The sequence below is a fragment of the Dermacentor variabilis genome, chromosome 4 (assembly GCF_050947875.1).
Source record: "Dermacentor variabilis isolate Ectoservices chromosome 4, ASM5094787v1, whole genome shotgun sequence".
Classification (NCBI taxonomy): Eukaryota; Metazoa; Arthropoda; class Arachnida; order Ixodida; family Ixodidae; genus Dermacentor; species Dermacentor variabilis.
This window is the reverse complement of record NC_134571.1, coordinates 204221599-204238673: the sequence shown is the minus strand read 5'-3', so window position 1 is coordinate 204238673 and position 17075 is coordinate 204221599.

The window sequence follows — 17075 nt, the reverse complement described above, 5'->3', positions numbered from 1 at the left end:
ATCGACTGGCCGGTCGATGCTCGCGCGTTCAGGTTAAAAAATTGGGCGATTGTACATATCAGGAGCTCGTCTACATTTAGGTCTTGAGGACGTTATGTAAAAATCTTGTTTTTTTATGTGTGTACATGAAACGGCCTTCGCGTTTTCTAGCGCTTTCTTTTGTTATTTCACAATCTGTGAACTTTTGTCTTTAGTACTCTTGTATATGTCATGCACCTTTCACTTTTGCTCATTCTTTGAGCGTGTATCACACCACGTTGTAAGAAAAATTGTTTTCGGAAACGAAGTCAATAAAGCGAGACTAAACATCTGTTGTGTTGGAAGTGGAATTTCTTTTGTGCCCCGGCACATGCTGGTTTAATAGAAGTATGGGCAAGACTGCGTGCGTGCCAACGCATAGCCCCGGCGCACCACGCGCCAGCTCGCAAGCAATGCCAATGCGCGGCGTAGCGCGCGCATTGCTCGCGAGCTGGCGCTTGGCGCGCCGTAACAAGCGCGCTATAAAAAAAAAAAAAAACGCGCCGCTTACGGGTAAAAAAAAAAAGTGAGCGGCGCGCGCGGCATGGGGGAAAGGGATTGGAGCGGGTCGGGATAATAAAAACAAAAAGGAAAGAAAAACGTTTGGGAGAGGAGGTGCCGCGCGGCTGCTGTTGCTGTTGCCATGACAACGTAAACAATCATGTGCGCCGCCATTTTGCTAATGCGTCGCCCATTGGTTAGGGCCGTAACTGAAGGGGACCTTGGCGCTAGCGTCGAAAGAGCGTCTGCTCGAAAACGGCCAATGGGAGCCATACGGAGTGTCCCCCACCCTGCCGGAGCATCTAAATGTCATCACTGGCAGGGTGATATTGCTTCAGTCGAGTAACGTGCACGATATCACTGGACTGGGAAGCACATGGGGCGTCAGGGGCGATATTGACACGTGTGCTTGTCTTTATCGGGCGAAACGTTTTGCCACCTAAGAAATGTTATCGCACAGCGCGGGACGCGCCTGCATGTATCCGAAGTTTCTGGAAAGTTATCGATGCTTCTATCCGCTGTCTGTTGTCGCCGAACCTTGTGTTATCTGATTTCATCGCTTGACACGAATGGTGTAGAACTTTGTAGAAGGCATGCGTGTCCCAACGATTAGTCTGGAACATTCGATGCCTGCTGTATAAAAGCCGATGCGCTTGACCCGCTGATCAGATTTTCGACGATCGCCGAGCGTGTTCGCCGCTATCGTTGTGCTATAAGTGTAGCCTGTTTTGTGGGCACAGGTTCGCCCAATAAAAGTTAGTTTTGTCGTTCACAGTATTGCTACTGTGTTATTCAACGTCACCACCACGTGACATCTGGTGGAGGTGCTTTACGTACATGTACCGGACGCCCCCGACAAGCCGTAATTCAAGCCCGTACCGCAAAGACAACACCAGCGCCGTCCCGGAGCATCGAGCAAGCCGCCGTCTTCAACAGCTGCCCACGGAGCACGGACTTCTACCTGAGACGAAGAAGATTGTATCCAAGGCAACTCCAATGGCAGCCCCAGCGTTCCCCATCGTGCTGCAGCAGCCCAGGGAACCACCGACGTTCCACGGTTCCACATTTGAGGACCCGGAAAGCTGGCTGGAAACGTATGAGAGGGTCGCTACGTTTAACAGCTGGGCAAGCGACGACAAGCTGCGACATGTTTATTTCGCATTGGAGGACGCCGCCAGGACGTGGTTCGAGAATCGAGAAGCCACCTTGACGACGTGGGACCTGTTCCGAAACGGCTTTCTGCAAACATTTACAAGCGTCGTGCGAAAAGAGCGAGCCCAAGCTTTACTGGAGACCAGAGCGCAGCTGCCGAATGAGACGATCGCGATCTTCACTGAGGAAATGAACCGTCTGTTCCGCCACGCCGATCCGGAAATGTCCGAGGAGAAGAAAGTCCGCCTGCTGATGCGTGGTGTAAAGGAGGAACTTTTCGGCGCAATGATACGAAGCCCACCGACGACCGTAGAAGAGTTCCTTCGCGAGGCCACCAGCATTGAGAAGACACTCGAAATGCGGAATCGGCAATTCAACCGCCGCACGAGCTCGACAAACTACGCCGGAGTTCAGTCACTGGCCACCGACGACCTGCACGAGACCATCAGGGCAGTCGTACGAGAGGAGCTTCAAAGGATCTTCCCTTCATCGCAACCTCAAGTGGCCACAGTCGCCGAAATTGTCAAAGAAGTTCAGCGATCGCTCGGAGTTCCCGAGTTACAAACACAGTTATCGCAACCCCAGCCAGAAGCGATGACCTACGCCGCCGTCGCCCGCCGTCAAGATCCCCCTCCACGACTGCACCAGGGCCCTGCAACGCCGCAATTCCATCGACCACCACCGCCGCCGCCGCCAGCACGCCCACCCGTCGTGCAGCGCAGCTACCCGAGGAAGACAGACATTTGGCGAGCCCGCGACCACCGCCCGCTTTGCTATCACTGCGGAGAAGCCGGCCATGTGTATCGCCGATGCCCATACCGCGACTTGGGACTGAGAGGGTCGCCGTCAACGCACCGCGTCCACAGCTTGGAGAGCGCCCACGTGACATCGCCGACTACGTCGCCGCTACTCAATGGAGCCCTCGACTACCGTCCCGTTCGCCGTCACCAGGCTGCTACCTGTCGCCGCAGCGCCGACCATACACCGGCCCAGCCCGGGGCCGCTCTGCGAGCCCATATCCGGAAAACTAAAAGCAGCAACCCATGGAGGTGCGGTTGCTGTTCGTCGAACTGACGAAGGTCCTCCGCCGCCGACGAAGACGACGAAGAAACCGACACGCCGCCGTCCCGAAGAAGTCGGGAAGCCAAGACTACTCCTACGAAAGACGACTTGACGACGCGACGTTCCAGCTTCAGTTCAACACGACGCAGCCGTGATCTCGACGGCCATGCAGTCACTGCCTTAGTCGACACAGGGGCCGATTACTCCGTAATGTGTGGACACATCGCCGCCCAGTTGAAGAAGGTTAAGACTGCATGGGAGGGTCCCCAAATTCGGACCGCTGGAGGACACCTTATTACGCCGACTGGAATCTGCACGGCAAGAATTACCGTTCATGACCGGACTTACCCTGCCACCTTCGTTATCCTCCAACAGTGTTCACGAGACGTCATTCTCGGCATGGACTTCCTGAACCAACACGGCGCAATCATAGACCTGAAGTTGAAGTCCATGACACTGTCGGAAGATCGAGCGATACCGCCGGAGAGCTCTAGTAGTCACCATGCCTTAAGTGTGCTCGAAAGTCAAGTCAGCATCCCGCCTCGCTCCAGCATTGTCATATCCGTAGGCACCAAAACGCCTGCCGACGTAGAAGGCGACATCGAGGGTGACCAAAGTCTACTGCTAGACCGTGAAATTTGCGTCGCGAGAGGGATCGCTCGACTGCATGGAGGGAAAACTGAAGTGTTGCTGACAAACTTCAGCCAGGAGTTCAAGCACATCAAAGGGCATGACGATCGCGTACATCGAGGAAATTCTGGAAACCAGTAATGCGTTTGTCCTCTCGGATTCCGCCGCATCTACCCCGACGACCATGGTTCCCGAACCAGACTACGACATTAATCCAAGTCTCCCCGTGATTAAGCAACAGCAGCTCAGAAGTCTGCTCCAACGATACAAAGGCTGCTTTTCGACGTCATCGAGGATTCGACAAACACCAGTCGCCAGGCATCGCATAATAACCGAGGAGAGTGCTCGACCACTCCGCCAGAGCCCTTACCGAGTTTCGCCGCGAGAACGTGAAGCTATAAAACAACAAGTCGACGAAATGCTGCGCGACGCCATCATCCAGCCGTCAAAAAGCCCGTGGGCATCCCCTGTTGTCTTGGTGAAGAAAAAGGACGGCACCTTACGTTTCTGCCTCGATTATCGTCGACTGAACAAAATCACGTAGAAGGATGTATACCCCTTACCACAGATAGACGACGCATTAGATCGGCTCTGCAACGCAACATACTTCTCGTCGATGGATCTCAAGTCTGGCTACTGGCAAATAAAGTCGACGAGAGAGATCGCGAAAATACCGCCTTCATCACGCCAGATGGTCTCTACGAGTTCAAGGTCATGCCATTCGGACTCTGCTCGGCGCCTGCAACATTCCAGCGCGTCATGGACACGGTGTTAGCAGGATTGAAGTGGCAGACCTGTCTTGTTTACTTGGATGACGTCGTCGTCTACGCCGAAAATTTTGACGATCACCTTAGGCGACTTGCGACAGTACTAGAGGCCATCAAGTCATCAGGGCTCACTCAGAAGCCAGAAAAGTGCCGCTTCGCTTACGATAAGCTTCTATACCTAGGCGACGTCATCAGCAAGTCTGGAGTTCACCCCGACCGGCACAGGACAGTTGCCATTGTAAAGTTCCCGCAGACCATCGACAAGAAGGCAGTGCGTAGATTTCTTGGCATGTGTGCCTACTACAGGCGATTTGTCGAGGACTTTTCACGTATCGCTGAGCCGCTGACACAACTAACTAAATGTGACGTCGAGTTTAAGTGGGAAACGCCGCAGGCCGACGCATTTCAAGAACTAAAATGACGCATGCAGTCGCCGCCCGTACTTGCGCACATCGACGAGCACGCCGATACCGAAATCCACACTGACGCCAGTAGCCTAGGCCTCGGTGCCGTGCTAGTCCAGAGAAAAGATGGTCATGAACACGTGATAGCTTACGCTAGCCGGTCGTTGTCAAAAGCGGAAGGCAATTATTCTACAACCGAAAAAGAATGCCTCGTCATCGTTTGGGCTACAGCGAAATTTCGCCCGTACCTATATGGCAGGCCATTCAAAGTCATCAGTGACCATCACGCTTTGTGTTGGCTAGCGAATTTAAAGGATCCTTCAGGACGGCTGGCGCGGTGGAACCTAAGACTGCAAGAATATGATATCACTGTAACCTATAAGTCCGGACGAAAACACTCTGATGCCGATTGCATATATCACGCGCCCCCATTGACTCGCCGCCGCAAGATGACGAAGATGACGACGCCTTCCTGGGCATTTTAAGCGCAGGAGACTTCGCTGAGCAGCAGCGAGCAGACGCGGAGTTGAAAAACCTCATCGAGTATTTGGAAGGGCACACCGACGTTGTCCCTAGGGCATTTAAGCGGGGATTATCTTCGTTCTCACTTCAAAACAACCTACTCGTAAAGAACTTCTCCCCAGTGCGCGCCAACTACCTTCTTGTTGTCCCGTCAGGACTGCGTCCAGAAGTACTGCACGCCCTACACGACGATCCAACCGCTGGGCACCTTGGATTCTCCCGGACGCTGTCGAGGATACAGGAAAGGCATTATTGGCCGCGCCTGACCGCCGACGTCGCCCGTTATGTCAGAACATGCCGAGACTGTCAGCGACGCAAGACACCGCCGACAAGGCCAGCCGGATTACTACAGTCAATCGAGCCTCCTTGCCGACCATTCCAGCAGATCGGGATGGCCTTGCTGGGACCCTTTCCGACGTCAATAACCGGAAATAAGTGGATCGTCGTGGCGACGCACTACCTCACCCGCTTCGCTGAAACTAAAGCACTGCCGAAAGGTAGCGCCGCCGAAGTAGCGAAATTCTTTGTCGAAAACATTCGGCTGCGACATGGCGCCCCAGAAGTCCTCATCACCGACTGAGGAACGGCCTTTACAGCGGAGCTCACCCAAGCCATTCAGCAGTTCAGTCAGACAAGGCACAGGAGGACAACTGCCTACCACCCACAAACGAATGGTCTTACGGAGCGGCTAAATAAGACCCTCGCCGACATGCTAGCAATGTACGTCGACGTCGAACACAAGACCTGGGATGCCGTCCTGCCGTACGTAACATTCGCTTACAACACGGCGGTGCAAGAAACAACACATATCAAGCCGTTCAAGTTAGTTTACGGCAGGAACCCGACGACGACGCTCGACGCCATGCTGCCCCACGTCACTGACGAAGAGAATCTTGACGTCGCTACCTATCTACAGCGCGCCGAAGAAGCTCGACAGCTCGCCCGTCTGCGAATCAAAAACCAGCATCGTACCGACAGCCGGCACTACAGCCTCCGACGACGCTTCGTCGATTACCAGCCCGGCGACCGTGTTTGGGTATGGACCCCGATACGCCGACGAGGACTGAGTGAGAAACTATTGCGACGCTATTTCGGACCCTACAAGGTCATCTGACGTATTGGCGTACTGGACTATGAAGTCGTGCCAGACAGCATTTCGCATTCACAGCGACGTCGCGCACGACCTGAAGTGGTCCACGTGGTGCGTCTTAAACCGTTTTACGGACGCTAACGAACTTTCCTTATATTTTTTTCTTTGATACGAGTGCTTATTTATTACTTTCGTTTGTTTGCAGCATCGGGTCGATGCTTTTTAAGACGGGGGTATTGACACGTGTACTTGTGTTTATCGGGCGACACGTTTTGCCGCCTAAGAAATGTTATTGCACAGCGCGGGACGCGCCTGCATGTATCCGAAGTTTCTGGAAAGTTATCGATGCTTCTATCCGCTGTCTGTTGTCGCCGAACCTTGTGTTATCTGATTTCATCGCTTGACACGAATGGTGTAGAACTTTGTAGAAGGCATGCGTGTCCCAACGATTAGTCTGGAACATTCGATGCCTGCTGTATAAAAGCCGATGCGCTTGACCCGCTGATCAGATTTTCGACGATCGCCGAGCGTGTTCGCCGCTATTGTTGTGCTATAAGTGTAGCCTGTTTTGTGGGCACAGGTTCTCCCAATAAAAGTTAGTTTTGTCGTTCACAGTATTGCTACTGTGTTATTCAACGTCACCACCACGTGACAATATCGTAGGTGACGGGAGTCACGGCACGAAGCACTCGGTATGGGCCTGTGTAACGAGACAGCAGTTTTTTTCTGACAGGCCGACCTGACGCAACGGAGACCACAGAAGCACCAAAGAGCCAGACGGGAAGTGCATGTCTCGGTGTCGCCGGTCGTACAAACGCCTTTGACTCTCTTGGGATTTCTGAAGGCGGTCACGGGCAATTTACCTTGCGTGGGCACAGCGGGCGATGGCGTCAAGTGCATACTCACTGGTCGGTGCCGCGTGAACAGGGAGGGTTGTGTCGAGGGGCAGTGCTGGTTATCGGCCGAACAGAAGGAAAAATGGGGAATAACCGGCTGTGTCATGGCGCGAGGAATTATAAGCAAATGTGAGAAAGGGCAGAGCGAGGTCCCTGTCAGTGTGGTCTGAAGAAACATATTTCGCGGGCATGTCTGTGAGAGTGCGATTGAGACACTCCGTGAGGCCACTTGTTTGCAGATGGTATGACGTGGATAGCTTCAGTTTCAGTTTATTTCTTTAATAAGGAGGAGACATACATGTTTACATAAGTATACAGAAGGAGGTCCCAGAGCATGTGACTGAAAGGGGACCTCCTGTCAGAAAATATATACATTAAAGGAAATACAAGGCGTAAGACAGCAATACAGTAGTCACTGTATTACATACAGTACAGTATTACAAACAGCAATACAGTAGCTTGTGCCTCGTGGCACAGGACTGCAGGATGTCCGCGATAACTTTTGATAGGAATGTCCGGCCACGGTCTGTGAGGAGTTGTCGCGGAGCTCCAGTAATAAAATCACGTCGCGTAGAAGAAAATCGGCGACATCGGTGGCGCAGCTTGTAGGAAGCGCTCGGGTGATGGCGTAGCGCATGGCGGAATCCGTGGCCACAGCGATCCACCTGTTCCCAGAGGTAGAAAGAGGAAAAGGGCTAAGTAAGTCCAAACCAAACCGAAAGAATGGTTCCGGGAGAATGTCGAGTGGTTGAAGGTACCAAGCAGGGAGCGTCGATGATGTCTTGCGTCGCTGGCATTTCTCACACGCAGCTACGTATCTTCGAACGGAGCGAGCAAGCCCTGGCCAAAAGAAGCGTCGGCGGATCCGGTCGTAGGTACGTGACACACCCAGGTTAACCGGCAGTGGGGAGGTCGTGAAGTTCGTGGAGAACAGCAGAGCGAAGGTGTTTAGGGATCACAAGGAGTAATGCAGGGCCCTCGGGATGAACGTTGTGGCGGTAGAGTACGCCATCTTGAAGTGTGAATAAGCGAAAGGAACTGTCGGCAAGGGACGATTCCAGGCGGCCAATGATGATACGCAAGGACGGGACACGGCGCTGCTCGTCGGCGACATATGGAGCAGTGGAAAAACAGAGAGAACACAGACGTCGGTGTCAGTATCAGACGTAGAGGTCGTGTCTTCGACAGGGTAACGAGAGAGGTAATCTGCGTCCTGGTGTTGGCGTCCCGACTTGTAAGTCACTGCGTAGGGATATTCTTGTAGTCGCAGGGCCCAACGACCGAGCCGGCCAGTAGGATCCTTGAGCGACGAACGCCAACAGAGCGCATGATGGTCTGTGATTTCTGAGAAAGGCTCGCCACATAAGTATGGGCGGAACTATGAAACAGCACAGACGAGAGCAAGACATTCGCGCTCGGTAATCGAATAGTTGTGCTCTGCAGTCCTCAAGAGCTGGCTAGCGTAGGCTGTAACGCGGTCGTGTCCGTATTGGCGTTGCGGTAAGACGACGCCGATCCCATAACCATTGGCATCGGTTCGGACTTCTGTAGGTGCGGACGGGTCAAAGCGGGCAAAGACCGGTGGATTGGTGAGAATCTTGATAAGGCGTGAAATTTCGGCAGCCTGTGGGGAACCCCACGTGAAAGGCATGTCTTTCTTCAGAAGTTCAGTGAGTGGTCGAGCGATTGCTGCGAAATCTTTCACGAACCGTCGGAAATAAGAACAGAGTTCCACAATACTCCGGACGTCTTTGACAGACTGAGGTACAGGAAAAGCCGTTACTGCTCGAACCTTCTTCGGGTCGAGTTGCACTCCGGAAGCATCGACGAGATGGCCTAGCACTGCAATCTGTCGGGGCCTGAAGTGGCACTTCGATGAGTTTAATTGGAGCCCAGCCTTGTGGAAGACGTCAAGGATAGCTGCGACGCGCTCAATGTGCGTCTCAAATGTAGGAGAAAACACAAGGACGTCGTCGCCGTTCGAACGTGGCGGGGGTACTGCATAAACCGAACGGCATAACCCTGAATTGACAGAGGCCATCTGGAGTGACGAAAGCGGTCTTTTCGTGGTCTCGCTCATCGACGGAAATCTGCCAATAACCAGATCGAAGGTCGATGAATGAAAAGTATTTGGCACCGTGAAGACAATCAAGAACGTCGTGAATTCGTAGTAAAGGGTAAACGCCCTTTTTAGTAATTCGGGTTAAGTGGCGGTAATCAACGCAGAAAAGCCACGTGCCATCTTTCTTTTTGACGAGCACGACCGGCGACGCCCAAGGACTCGACGAGGGCTCAACAATGCCTTTGGCGAGCATCTTGTTTACTTCCTGCTTAATACTTGCCGTTCTGCCGTGGACACTCATTACTATTGGCGGTGAATGGGAACAGCATCACCAGTGTTTATCCGATGCATAACAAGGGATGTCTGACCAAGTGGTCGATTATCAGTGTCAAATGTGTCGCGGTAGGAAAGCAAAAGGCGATATAGGGAGGCTGCTTGGTCAAGTGAGAGGTCCGGAGCGACCATGGGACATATTGGGCCATCGAGGTTCAAGGCGTCCTGCGGGCACTCAAGAGGACCTGGAGACGTGTCGGCTGCAAAAGCAGTGACGTGGTCGTCCGTCACTGACCGGAGCGTGGCCACCGCTATGCCTTCAGGTAACACTTGCTTCGTCAAGCCAAAATTGATAACGGGGAGACACATGCGATTAGCGGCAAGGGTTACAACGGAGTGTGGCACAGAGGTGTCGCGCGCGCCAGGAGAACATCACGAATAGGTACAACGACATAGTCGCCATCAGGCATGGTTGCCGTTGAGGCTAATTCGACGAAGGTTAGGGCTTTTGGAGGTAAGCGAACAAACGCTGTAGTTCAGAGGGTGTTCGGTTGTTCGGGGTGAACGTCTGAAAGGAGAGGAAGCTCGAGGCACAGCGTACCGGTGGGACAGTCGATGAGTTGCAGCGCTGACCGGTTAGATTCACAGCGCGAGCCCAGTACGTTCTTCCTCCTCTTTTCTCGAGTGATGGCACCCACGCGCCTCATTCAAACAATAAAATATCACACGCGTGTAGCAATATTGTTAGGCGAACGAAGGATTAAAACTGGAGACTTTACAAAGTATATTTACAAAGGATAATGCAGCGCTGGCCAGTTCAGCCGACAGCTCGAGTGCCAGAGAGCTTTCGTCATCTTAGTCGGGGCGCCTACGTTTATCGGCCACAAGAAACACGCAATATGCATGTATCATCATTACCCCCGGCGGCAGAAGCACCGTCCCGGGGAGTCTAAGTATCGGTGAAAACCGGAGAGTAATATGGCTTGAGGCGTGCGACATGCACAACGTCAGGGGAATTTGGGGCAGATGGGCACTGGTACTGACTGGGGCAATTTCGCAGGTAACTGGTCACGGCCCGCAGCACTCTATATCGGCCTGTGTACCGAGACAGGAGTTTTTCTGATAGGCCAATGTGACGAGTCGGGGACCACAGGAGTACCAGAGATCCAGACGAAAAGTGGCCATCTCTGTGTTGGCGATCGTACAAGCGCTGTTGCTTCTATTGAGAGGTCAGGAGGCGAGCGCGGGCAATTTCGCGTGCTTGGGCTGCCCTGGTGATGTGGTCAAGTGCATACTCGCTGGTCTCTGTTGCGGCGGATGGAAGGGATGCGTCCAGTGGCAATGTGGGTTCTCGGCCGAACAGCAGAAAGAACGGGGGATAACTGGCAGCGTCGTGACGCGAAGAATTATACGCAAAGGTGACATAGGGTAGGCCTGGGTCCCAAACAGTATGGTTGGACGAGACGTACTTTGCAAGCATGTCTGATTCGTACGCGCAGTGGGACCATTGGTCTGTGGATGGTAAAACGTAGTCAGCTTGTGCTTGGTGGAGCAGGACTGTAGGATGTCGGCTATGACTTGAAAAAGAAATGTCCGACCCCGGTCTGTGGGCAATTGGTGTGGAGCACCATGCTGCAGAATCACGTCGCGTAAAAGAAAATCGGCGACATCTGTGGCGCAGCTTGTTGGAAGCACTATGGTGATGGCGTAGCGCGTGGCGTAATCCGTCACCAGAGCGACCCACTTGTTGCCAGACGTGGATAAAAGGAAAGGGCCAAGTAATTCCAAGCCAACGCGAAAGAAGGGCTCCGAAGGAATGTCGAGCGGTCGAAGGCACCCGGCAGGGAGCGTCGATAGTGTTTTTCGGCGCTTGCATTTTTCACATGCGGCAACGCACTTCCGGAGGGAGCGGGCAAGGCCTGGCCAACAAAAAGAAAGCGTAGGCGAACCCGGTCGTAGGTGCGGGAGACGCCAAGGTGACCTTCCGTTGGTAAATCATGAAGTTCTTGGAGAACAGCTGACCGGAGGTGCTTAGGAATGACGAGGAGTATAGGGCAAGACCGTTGGGGCGTACATTGTGGCGGTATAATAAACGATCCCGGAGTACGAACAGGTGAAGGGACGAATCAGAAGACGAAGATTCCAAGCCATCAATGATGGCGCGCAAAGTGGCATCACGGTGTTGCTCGTCGGCAACGTGTAGCAGCTGAGAAACGGAGAAAACGCAAGCGTCGGTATCGGGGTCAGGGTCGGCGGGTCGTTCGCCCAATGGATAGCGTGATAAACAGTCTGCGTCTTGGTGTAATCGGCCCGACTTGTACTAAAAATATTCTTGCAGCCGCAGAGCCCAGCGACCAAGCCGGCCGGTAGGATCCTTGAGTGAGGAAAGCCAGCAGAGCGCGTGGTGGTCCGTGATTACAGAGAAGTGCGTGCCATACAAGTACGGTCGCAATTTGGAAACTGCCTAGACGAGAGTCACGCATTCACGATCTGTAATCGAATAGTTGCGCTCCGCTGCTGTGAGGAGGCGGCTAACGTATGCAATAACGCGATCTTGACCCTGTTGGCGCTGGGCTAAGACGGCTCCAATACCATGACCACTGGCATCGGTACGCAACTCTGTAGGAGAGGACGGGTCCAATTGAGCTAGTATAGGTGGCGTAGTGATAGTTTTGGTGAGGTGGGCAGACGCGGCAGTTTGAGCGGGCCCCATCTAAACAGCACGTGCTTCTTCAGAAGATCAGTAAGTGGTCCGGCAATAGCTGCGAAGTCTTTAACGAAGCGTCGGAAGTAGGGGCAGAGTTCGACAAAACTTCGGCCGTCTTTTACAGACTGAGGTACAGGAAAAGACGTGACAGCACGAATTTTATCCCCGTCTGGTTGAATAACCAAAGCGCCGACGAGGTGGCCCAGCACTGTAATCTGACGACGACCAAAGTGACACTTCGAGGAATTTAGTTGGAACCCAGCCTCGCGGAAGACTTGAAGAACAGCTGATAAGCGCTCAAGGTGTGTCTCAAATGTAGGCGAAAATACGAGAACGTCGTCTAGGTAGCAGATGCATGTTGACCATTTGAACCCTTGAAGCAAAAAGTCCATCATACGTTCGAACGTTGCTGGGGCGTTGCACAGACCGAATGTCATAACTTTGAATTGACATAAACCATCAGGAGTGACGAACGCGGTCTTGGTCTTTTTCATCCACAGAAATCTGCCAATAACAAGACCGCAGGTCTATTGATGAAAAGTAGTTGGCGCCGTGGAGACAATCGAGGGTGTCGTTAATGCGAGGCAAGGGGTAGGTGTGTTTCTTGGTAATGCGGTTTAGATGACGATAATCTACGCAGAAACGTCATGTGTCATCTTTTTAACAAGCACTACGGGCGACGCCCAAGGGCTCTTTGAAGGTTCAACAATGCCTTTGGCAAGCATCTTGTTCACTTCATCTTGAATAACCTTATGCTCTGAAGCAGAAACTCGATATGGCCGGCGATATAGGACTGGCATCACCGGTATTCATGTGATGCTTAACAATTTAAGTCTGGCTCAATTGGCGATTGCTGAGGTCGAAGATGTCGTGGTAGGAAACCAAGAGGCAACACAGAGCTGCTGCTTGTTCAGGCAATAGATCCGCAGTAATCATGGGCCGAAATGTTGCGTCAGGGCAAATAGCATCCCGTGGACATGGTGAAGAATCGGAGCAGACGTCTGCGGAAAACGTCGTGAGGTGGTCATCCCCGATAGCGCGGAGCGGAAAACGTCGTGAGGTGGTCATCCCCGATAGCGCGGAGCGTTGCAACCGATATGCCTTTGGGTAGAACTTCCTTTGTGAGGTCAAAATTGACGACGGGGAGGCATGTCCGGTTATCGGCGACGGTGACGACGGAGTGGAGCACAGTGATATTGCGCATCAAAAGGACATCAGGAACAGGCGTGGTGACGTAATCACACTCGGGCACAGGAAAAGATGATACCAAATCGACGAAAGTCAAAGCTTTAGGCGGCAGGCGGACGAAGGCGGTCGTATTAAAGTTGTTCGGCAGTTAGGCACGAATATGCGCGAGTAGAGGAAGTTCGAGGCAAAGGGTACCGATCAAAGCTGAGTGCGCCGTAAAAAAGTCGAGTCCGAGTCATGGAGACGATTGGTCAGCACTGTAAAAAGAACAGGAACGTGGCGGTCGTCGATACTTATACGGGAAGTACACATTCCGGTGACGTCAACAGCGCTGCCATCGGCCACGCGTATGGCTCGAGTAGTAGGAAGCGTGAGAACCTTCCTCAGTCGACGACGGTTACAACTCATTATGGATGCCTTTGCTCCAGTATCTATTAACGCCATCAAAGGGACACTTGTCGCCGTGAATATCAAGTAAGTTCTGGTTCGTTGGGAGGGTCAGTGAAGGATTTCGACACGACGAAGATAATGCAGCAGTACTTCCAGGTCTGCATGGTCTAGTTTCCCGTCCGGGAGGGTCCATAATTGGTCGGCAACGAATAGCGGCGTGGCTGGGGCGACGGGGACCGACGGCGCTGAGATGATGGCGAGCGAGCAGGACGACTGACATCAACGGAAACCTCAGAGGTAGGAGGCTTACGGCGAGGCGAGTAACGGCGCGGGTCGGCATATGGGCGAGGAGACGGCGGAAAGGAGCTTAAATACGGCGACGTCCAGGAGGTGCGGCAGTGGCGAGCGACGTGGCCGATGCGGAGGCAACGGAAGCAAATGGGCTTGTCGTCCGGAGTTCTGCACTCGGTATACGGTTACGGTATCTGGGAGGGGAATACAGATTGCCTTAAGGCGTAGCAGTCAGCACTGGTCGGGCGTCAGGTCGGTGGACGGAGCAGGCAGCAGGAAAACTTAGGTTTGCAAATTCTTGCCGCACAACTGCCTGAATGAGATAGATCGCTACGGCTGGGTCGTCAATGGTGGGGTCAAGTGGGCGTTGATGGAACGGCGCAGGACTTGCGACCTCGAGCTCGCGGCGGACAATACGTGCGACGTGCTCATTTAAAGGTGGTGAAGCGGTAAGGTCAACACAAGACGACGTCGCAGCCGTGTTAGGGAACCGGGAGAACTGTGGAATGACGCGGTGGCTTTTGGCGAGCTCAAAGCGGCGGCATTCCTTGACAATGGCGTCTATTGCTCAAGACCAAGTTGAACGCGTCGTCCGCGATGCCTTTGAGTACGTGGCCGACTTTGTCAAGCTCGGCCATATTCTCATCGAATTTCCGGCAAGGCGGTCTTGTATGTACGAGACATGCGATTCAGTAGAATACTGAACTCGGGTAGCAAGCTCTTTTCTAGAAGCCAGCTGCCGACCAGTGGGATTTCCAAAGAGGTCGCTGAGCTTCCCCTTGAAAGCATCCCAGCTAGAGATCTGGTCCTCGTGTGTCCGGAACCAGGCACGAGGAGTTCCGTCCAAGTAGAATAGGACATTGGCTAGCATAATGGTAGGGTCCCAGCGGTTGTTTTGGCTAACACGCTCATACAGGCTGAGCCAGTCCTTATCTTGGCCGGAGAGTATGCCAGGATCGCGGCGATTGGTAACCGTAACGTAGGTTGTTGTCGGGGTCGCAGGAGTAGAAGGAACCATGGCGGAGAGCAGGACGGTGCGGCCGCTAAGGAACTCCGTGGCGAGTACGGGGAACGGCACCCTCCACCAAAATGTTACCCGAATGAAGGATTACTTAAGAATGGAGACTATTTACAAAGTATATTTACAAAGGATAATGCAGCGCTGGCCAGTTCAGCCGACAGCTCGAGAGCCAGAGAGCGTTCGTCGTCTTCGTCGAGGCGCCCACGTGCATCGGCAAAAAAAAAAAAAGAGAAAGAAAACACGCAATATGCATGTATCAATATGATTACTATCGCAATAAAAAATCTTTTAGCAAGTGCTTGAAAGCATAAGACCATTAAGCATGTGTCTCCCTATGTCCCGGGAGCTCTTGTTACAGCGAGTTTATAGTTTTGGCAGCAATGGGGGGGGGGGCTTCTTAAGTGTAATGTGTAACAGAACTAATAATAATAATAATAATAATAATAATAATAATAATAATAATAATAATAATAATAATAATAATAATAATAATAATAATAATAATAATAATATATCATCATCGTCGTCGTCGTCAGCCTGTTTTATGTCCACTGCACGACGGAGGCTTCTCCCTGCGATCTCCATTTACCCCTGTCCTGCGCCAACCGATTCCAACTAGCGCCCGCGAATGTCCTAATTTCATCGCGCCACCTAGTCTTCTGTCGTCATCGATTGCGTTTTCCTCCTCTTGGTACCCATTCTGTAACTCTAATGGTCCAACGGTTATCTAACCGGCGCATTACATGACCTGCCCAGCTTCATTTTTTCCCTCTTGATGTCAATTAGGATATCGTCTATACCCGCTTGCTCTCTGATCTAAGCCGCTCTCTTTCTGTCTCATAACGTTATGCCTAGCAATTTTCGTTCCACCGCTCTTTGCGCGGTCCTTAACTTGTTCTCAAGCTTCTTTGTCACTCTCCAAGTCTCTGCCCCAGATTAATTAATTAATTAATTAATTAATTTCAGAATACTGCAGGCCAACAGTTATGGCCCATGCAGGAGGGGCTATACAAGGCATGGAAATACAGTGTGACATAAAAAGAAAAAGAAAAAAAAGAACGGCAGTTTAACAGATTGCCGCTAACAAACAAGCAGAAAAATATGTATACACATGTACATATTGCTACGGCACAATATGTGCGATCACGAAAGGCGAGCAGTGTGAAGACGACGACGATGATTAGAAACTAGCGCGGGCTGTTGCCTCTTGGCCAAGCGCAGCGTATTTTATTGTAAATATACTTGTACATAGCTTTTCGTCTGCGTCTTCCTCCGTAACATATCTGGTGGAGGTGGACGTTCCCTGTACCTCGTCACGGAGCTTCGCAGTGAACGGTACGGCGAGCCTTCTTTGATGGCTCCCGGCGACGACAACTCGACTACGCCGGCTCCGACACCTGCTGCCACTTCGACGACCTACATCACTCTCCCCGCTCATATATACATATACGTACATACGTACATATACATATACGTAGATATATACATATATCTACGTATACGCACATATACAGCACTCATTCACTCAAACAACTGCTCTTCTAGCGCTTTAACAAAATTAGGGGTCTGGAAAATGGCCCCCGGAAGACAGTTCCAGTCGGAAACGGTCCTCGGGAAAAAACTGTGTTTGAATGTTTCAGTTCTTGCAAAAATTGGTTCCAGTAAATGACTTCCTGTGTGGTGTGTTCGTCTAGACGATAGCTGTTTAAGTTCTGTGGGATGCGCAATGTTTAGTTTATGTGCTAAAAGGTTATGCAGGAACAACAAACGGGACATTTTTCTACGTACTTGAAGTAGTTGGATGTTACATGTATTTGTTTTCATAAGTGTTGTAGGTGAATCAAGCCTTCTGTATTTGTTACAAATAAACCTAAACGCTTTCCTTTGCACCATCTCAAGCTGGTAAATGTCCTTCTTTATGAACGGGTCCCATAAGACCGACGCGTACTCTAATTTTGATCTAATAAATGTTATGTATGCAAGACGTTTAAGCTTACTTGGAGCGCCTCAAACTTCCGCCTCAGAAAGCACAGCTTGGAAAATGATGAGGAACAAATGTCTGCAATATGCGCAGACCAGGTTAAATAGTTTGTTATTGTAA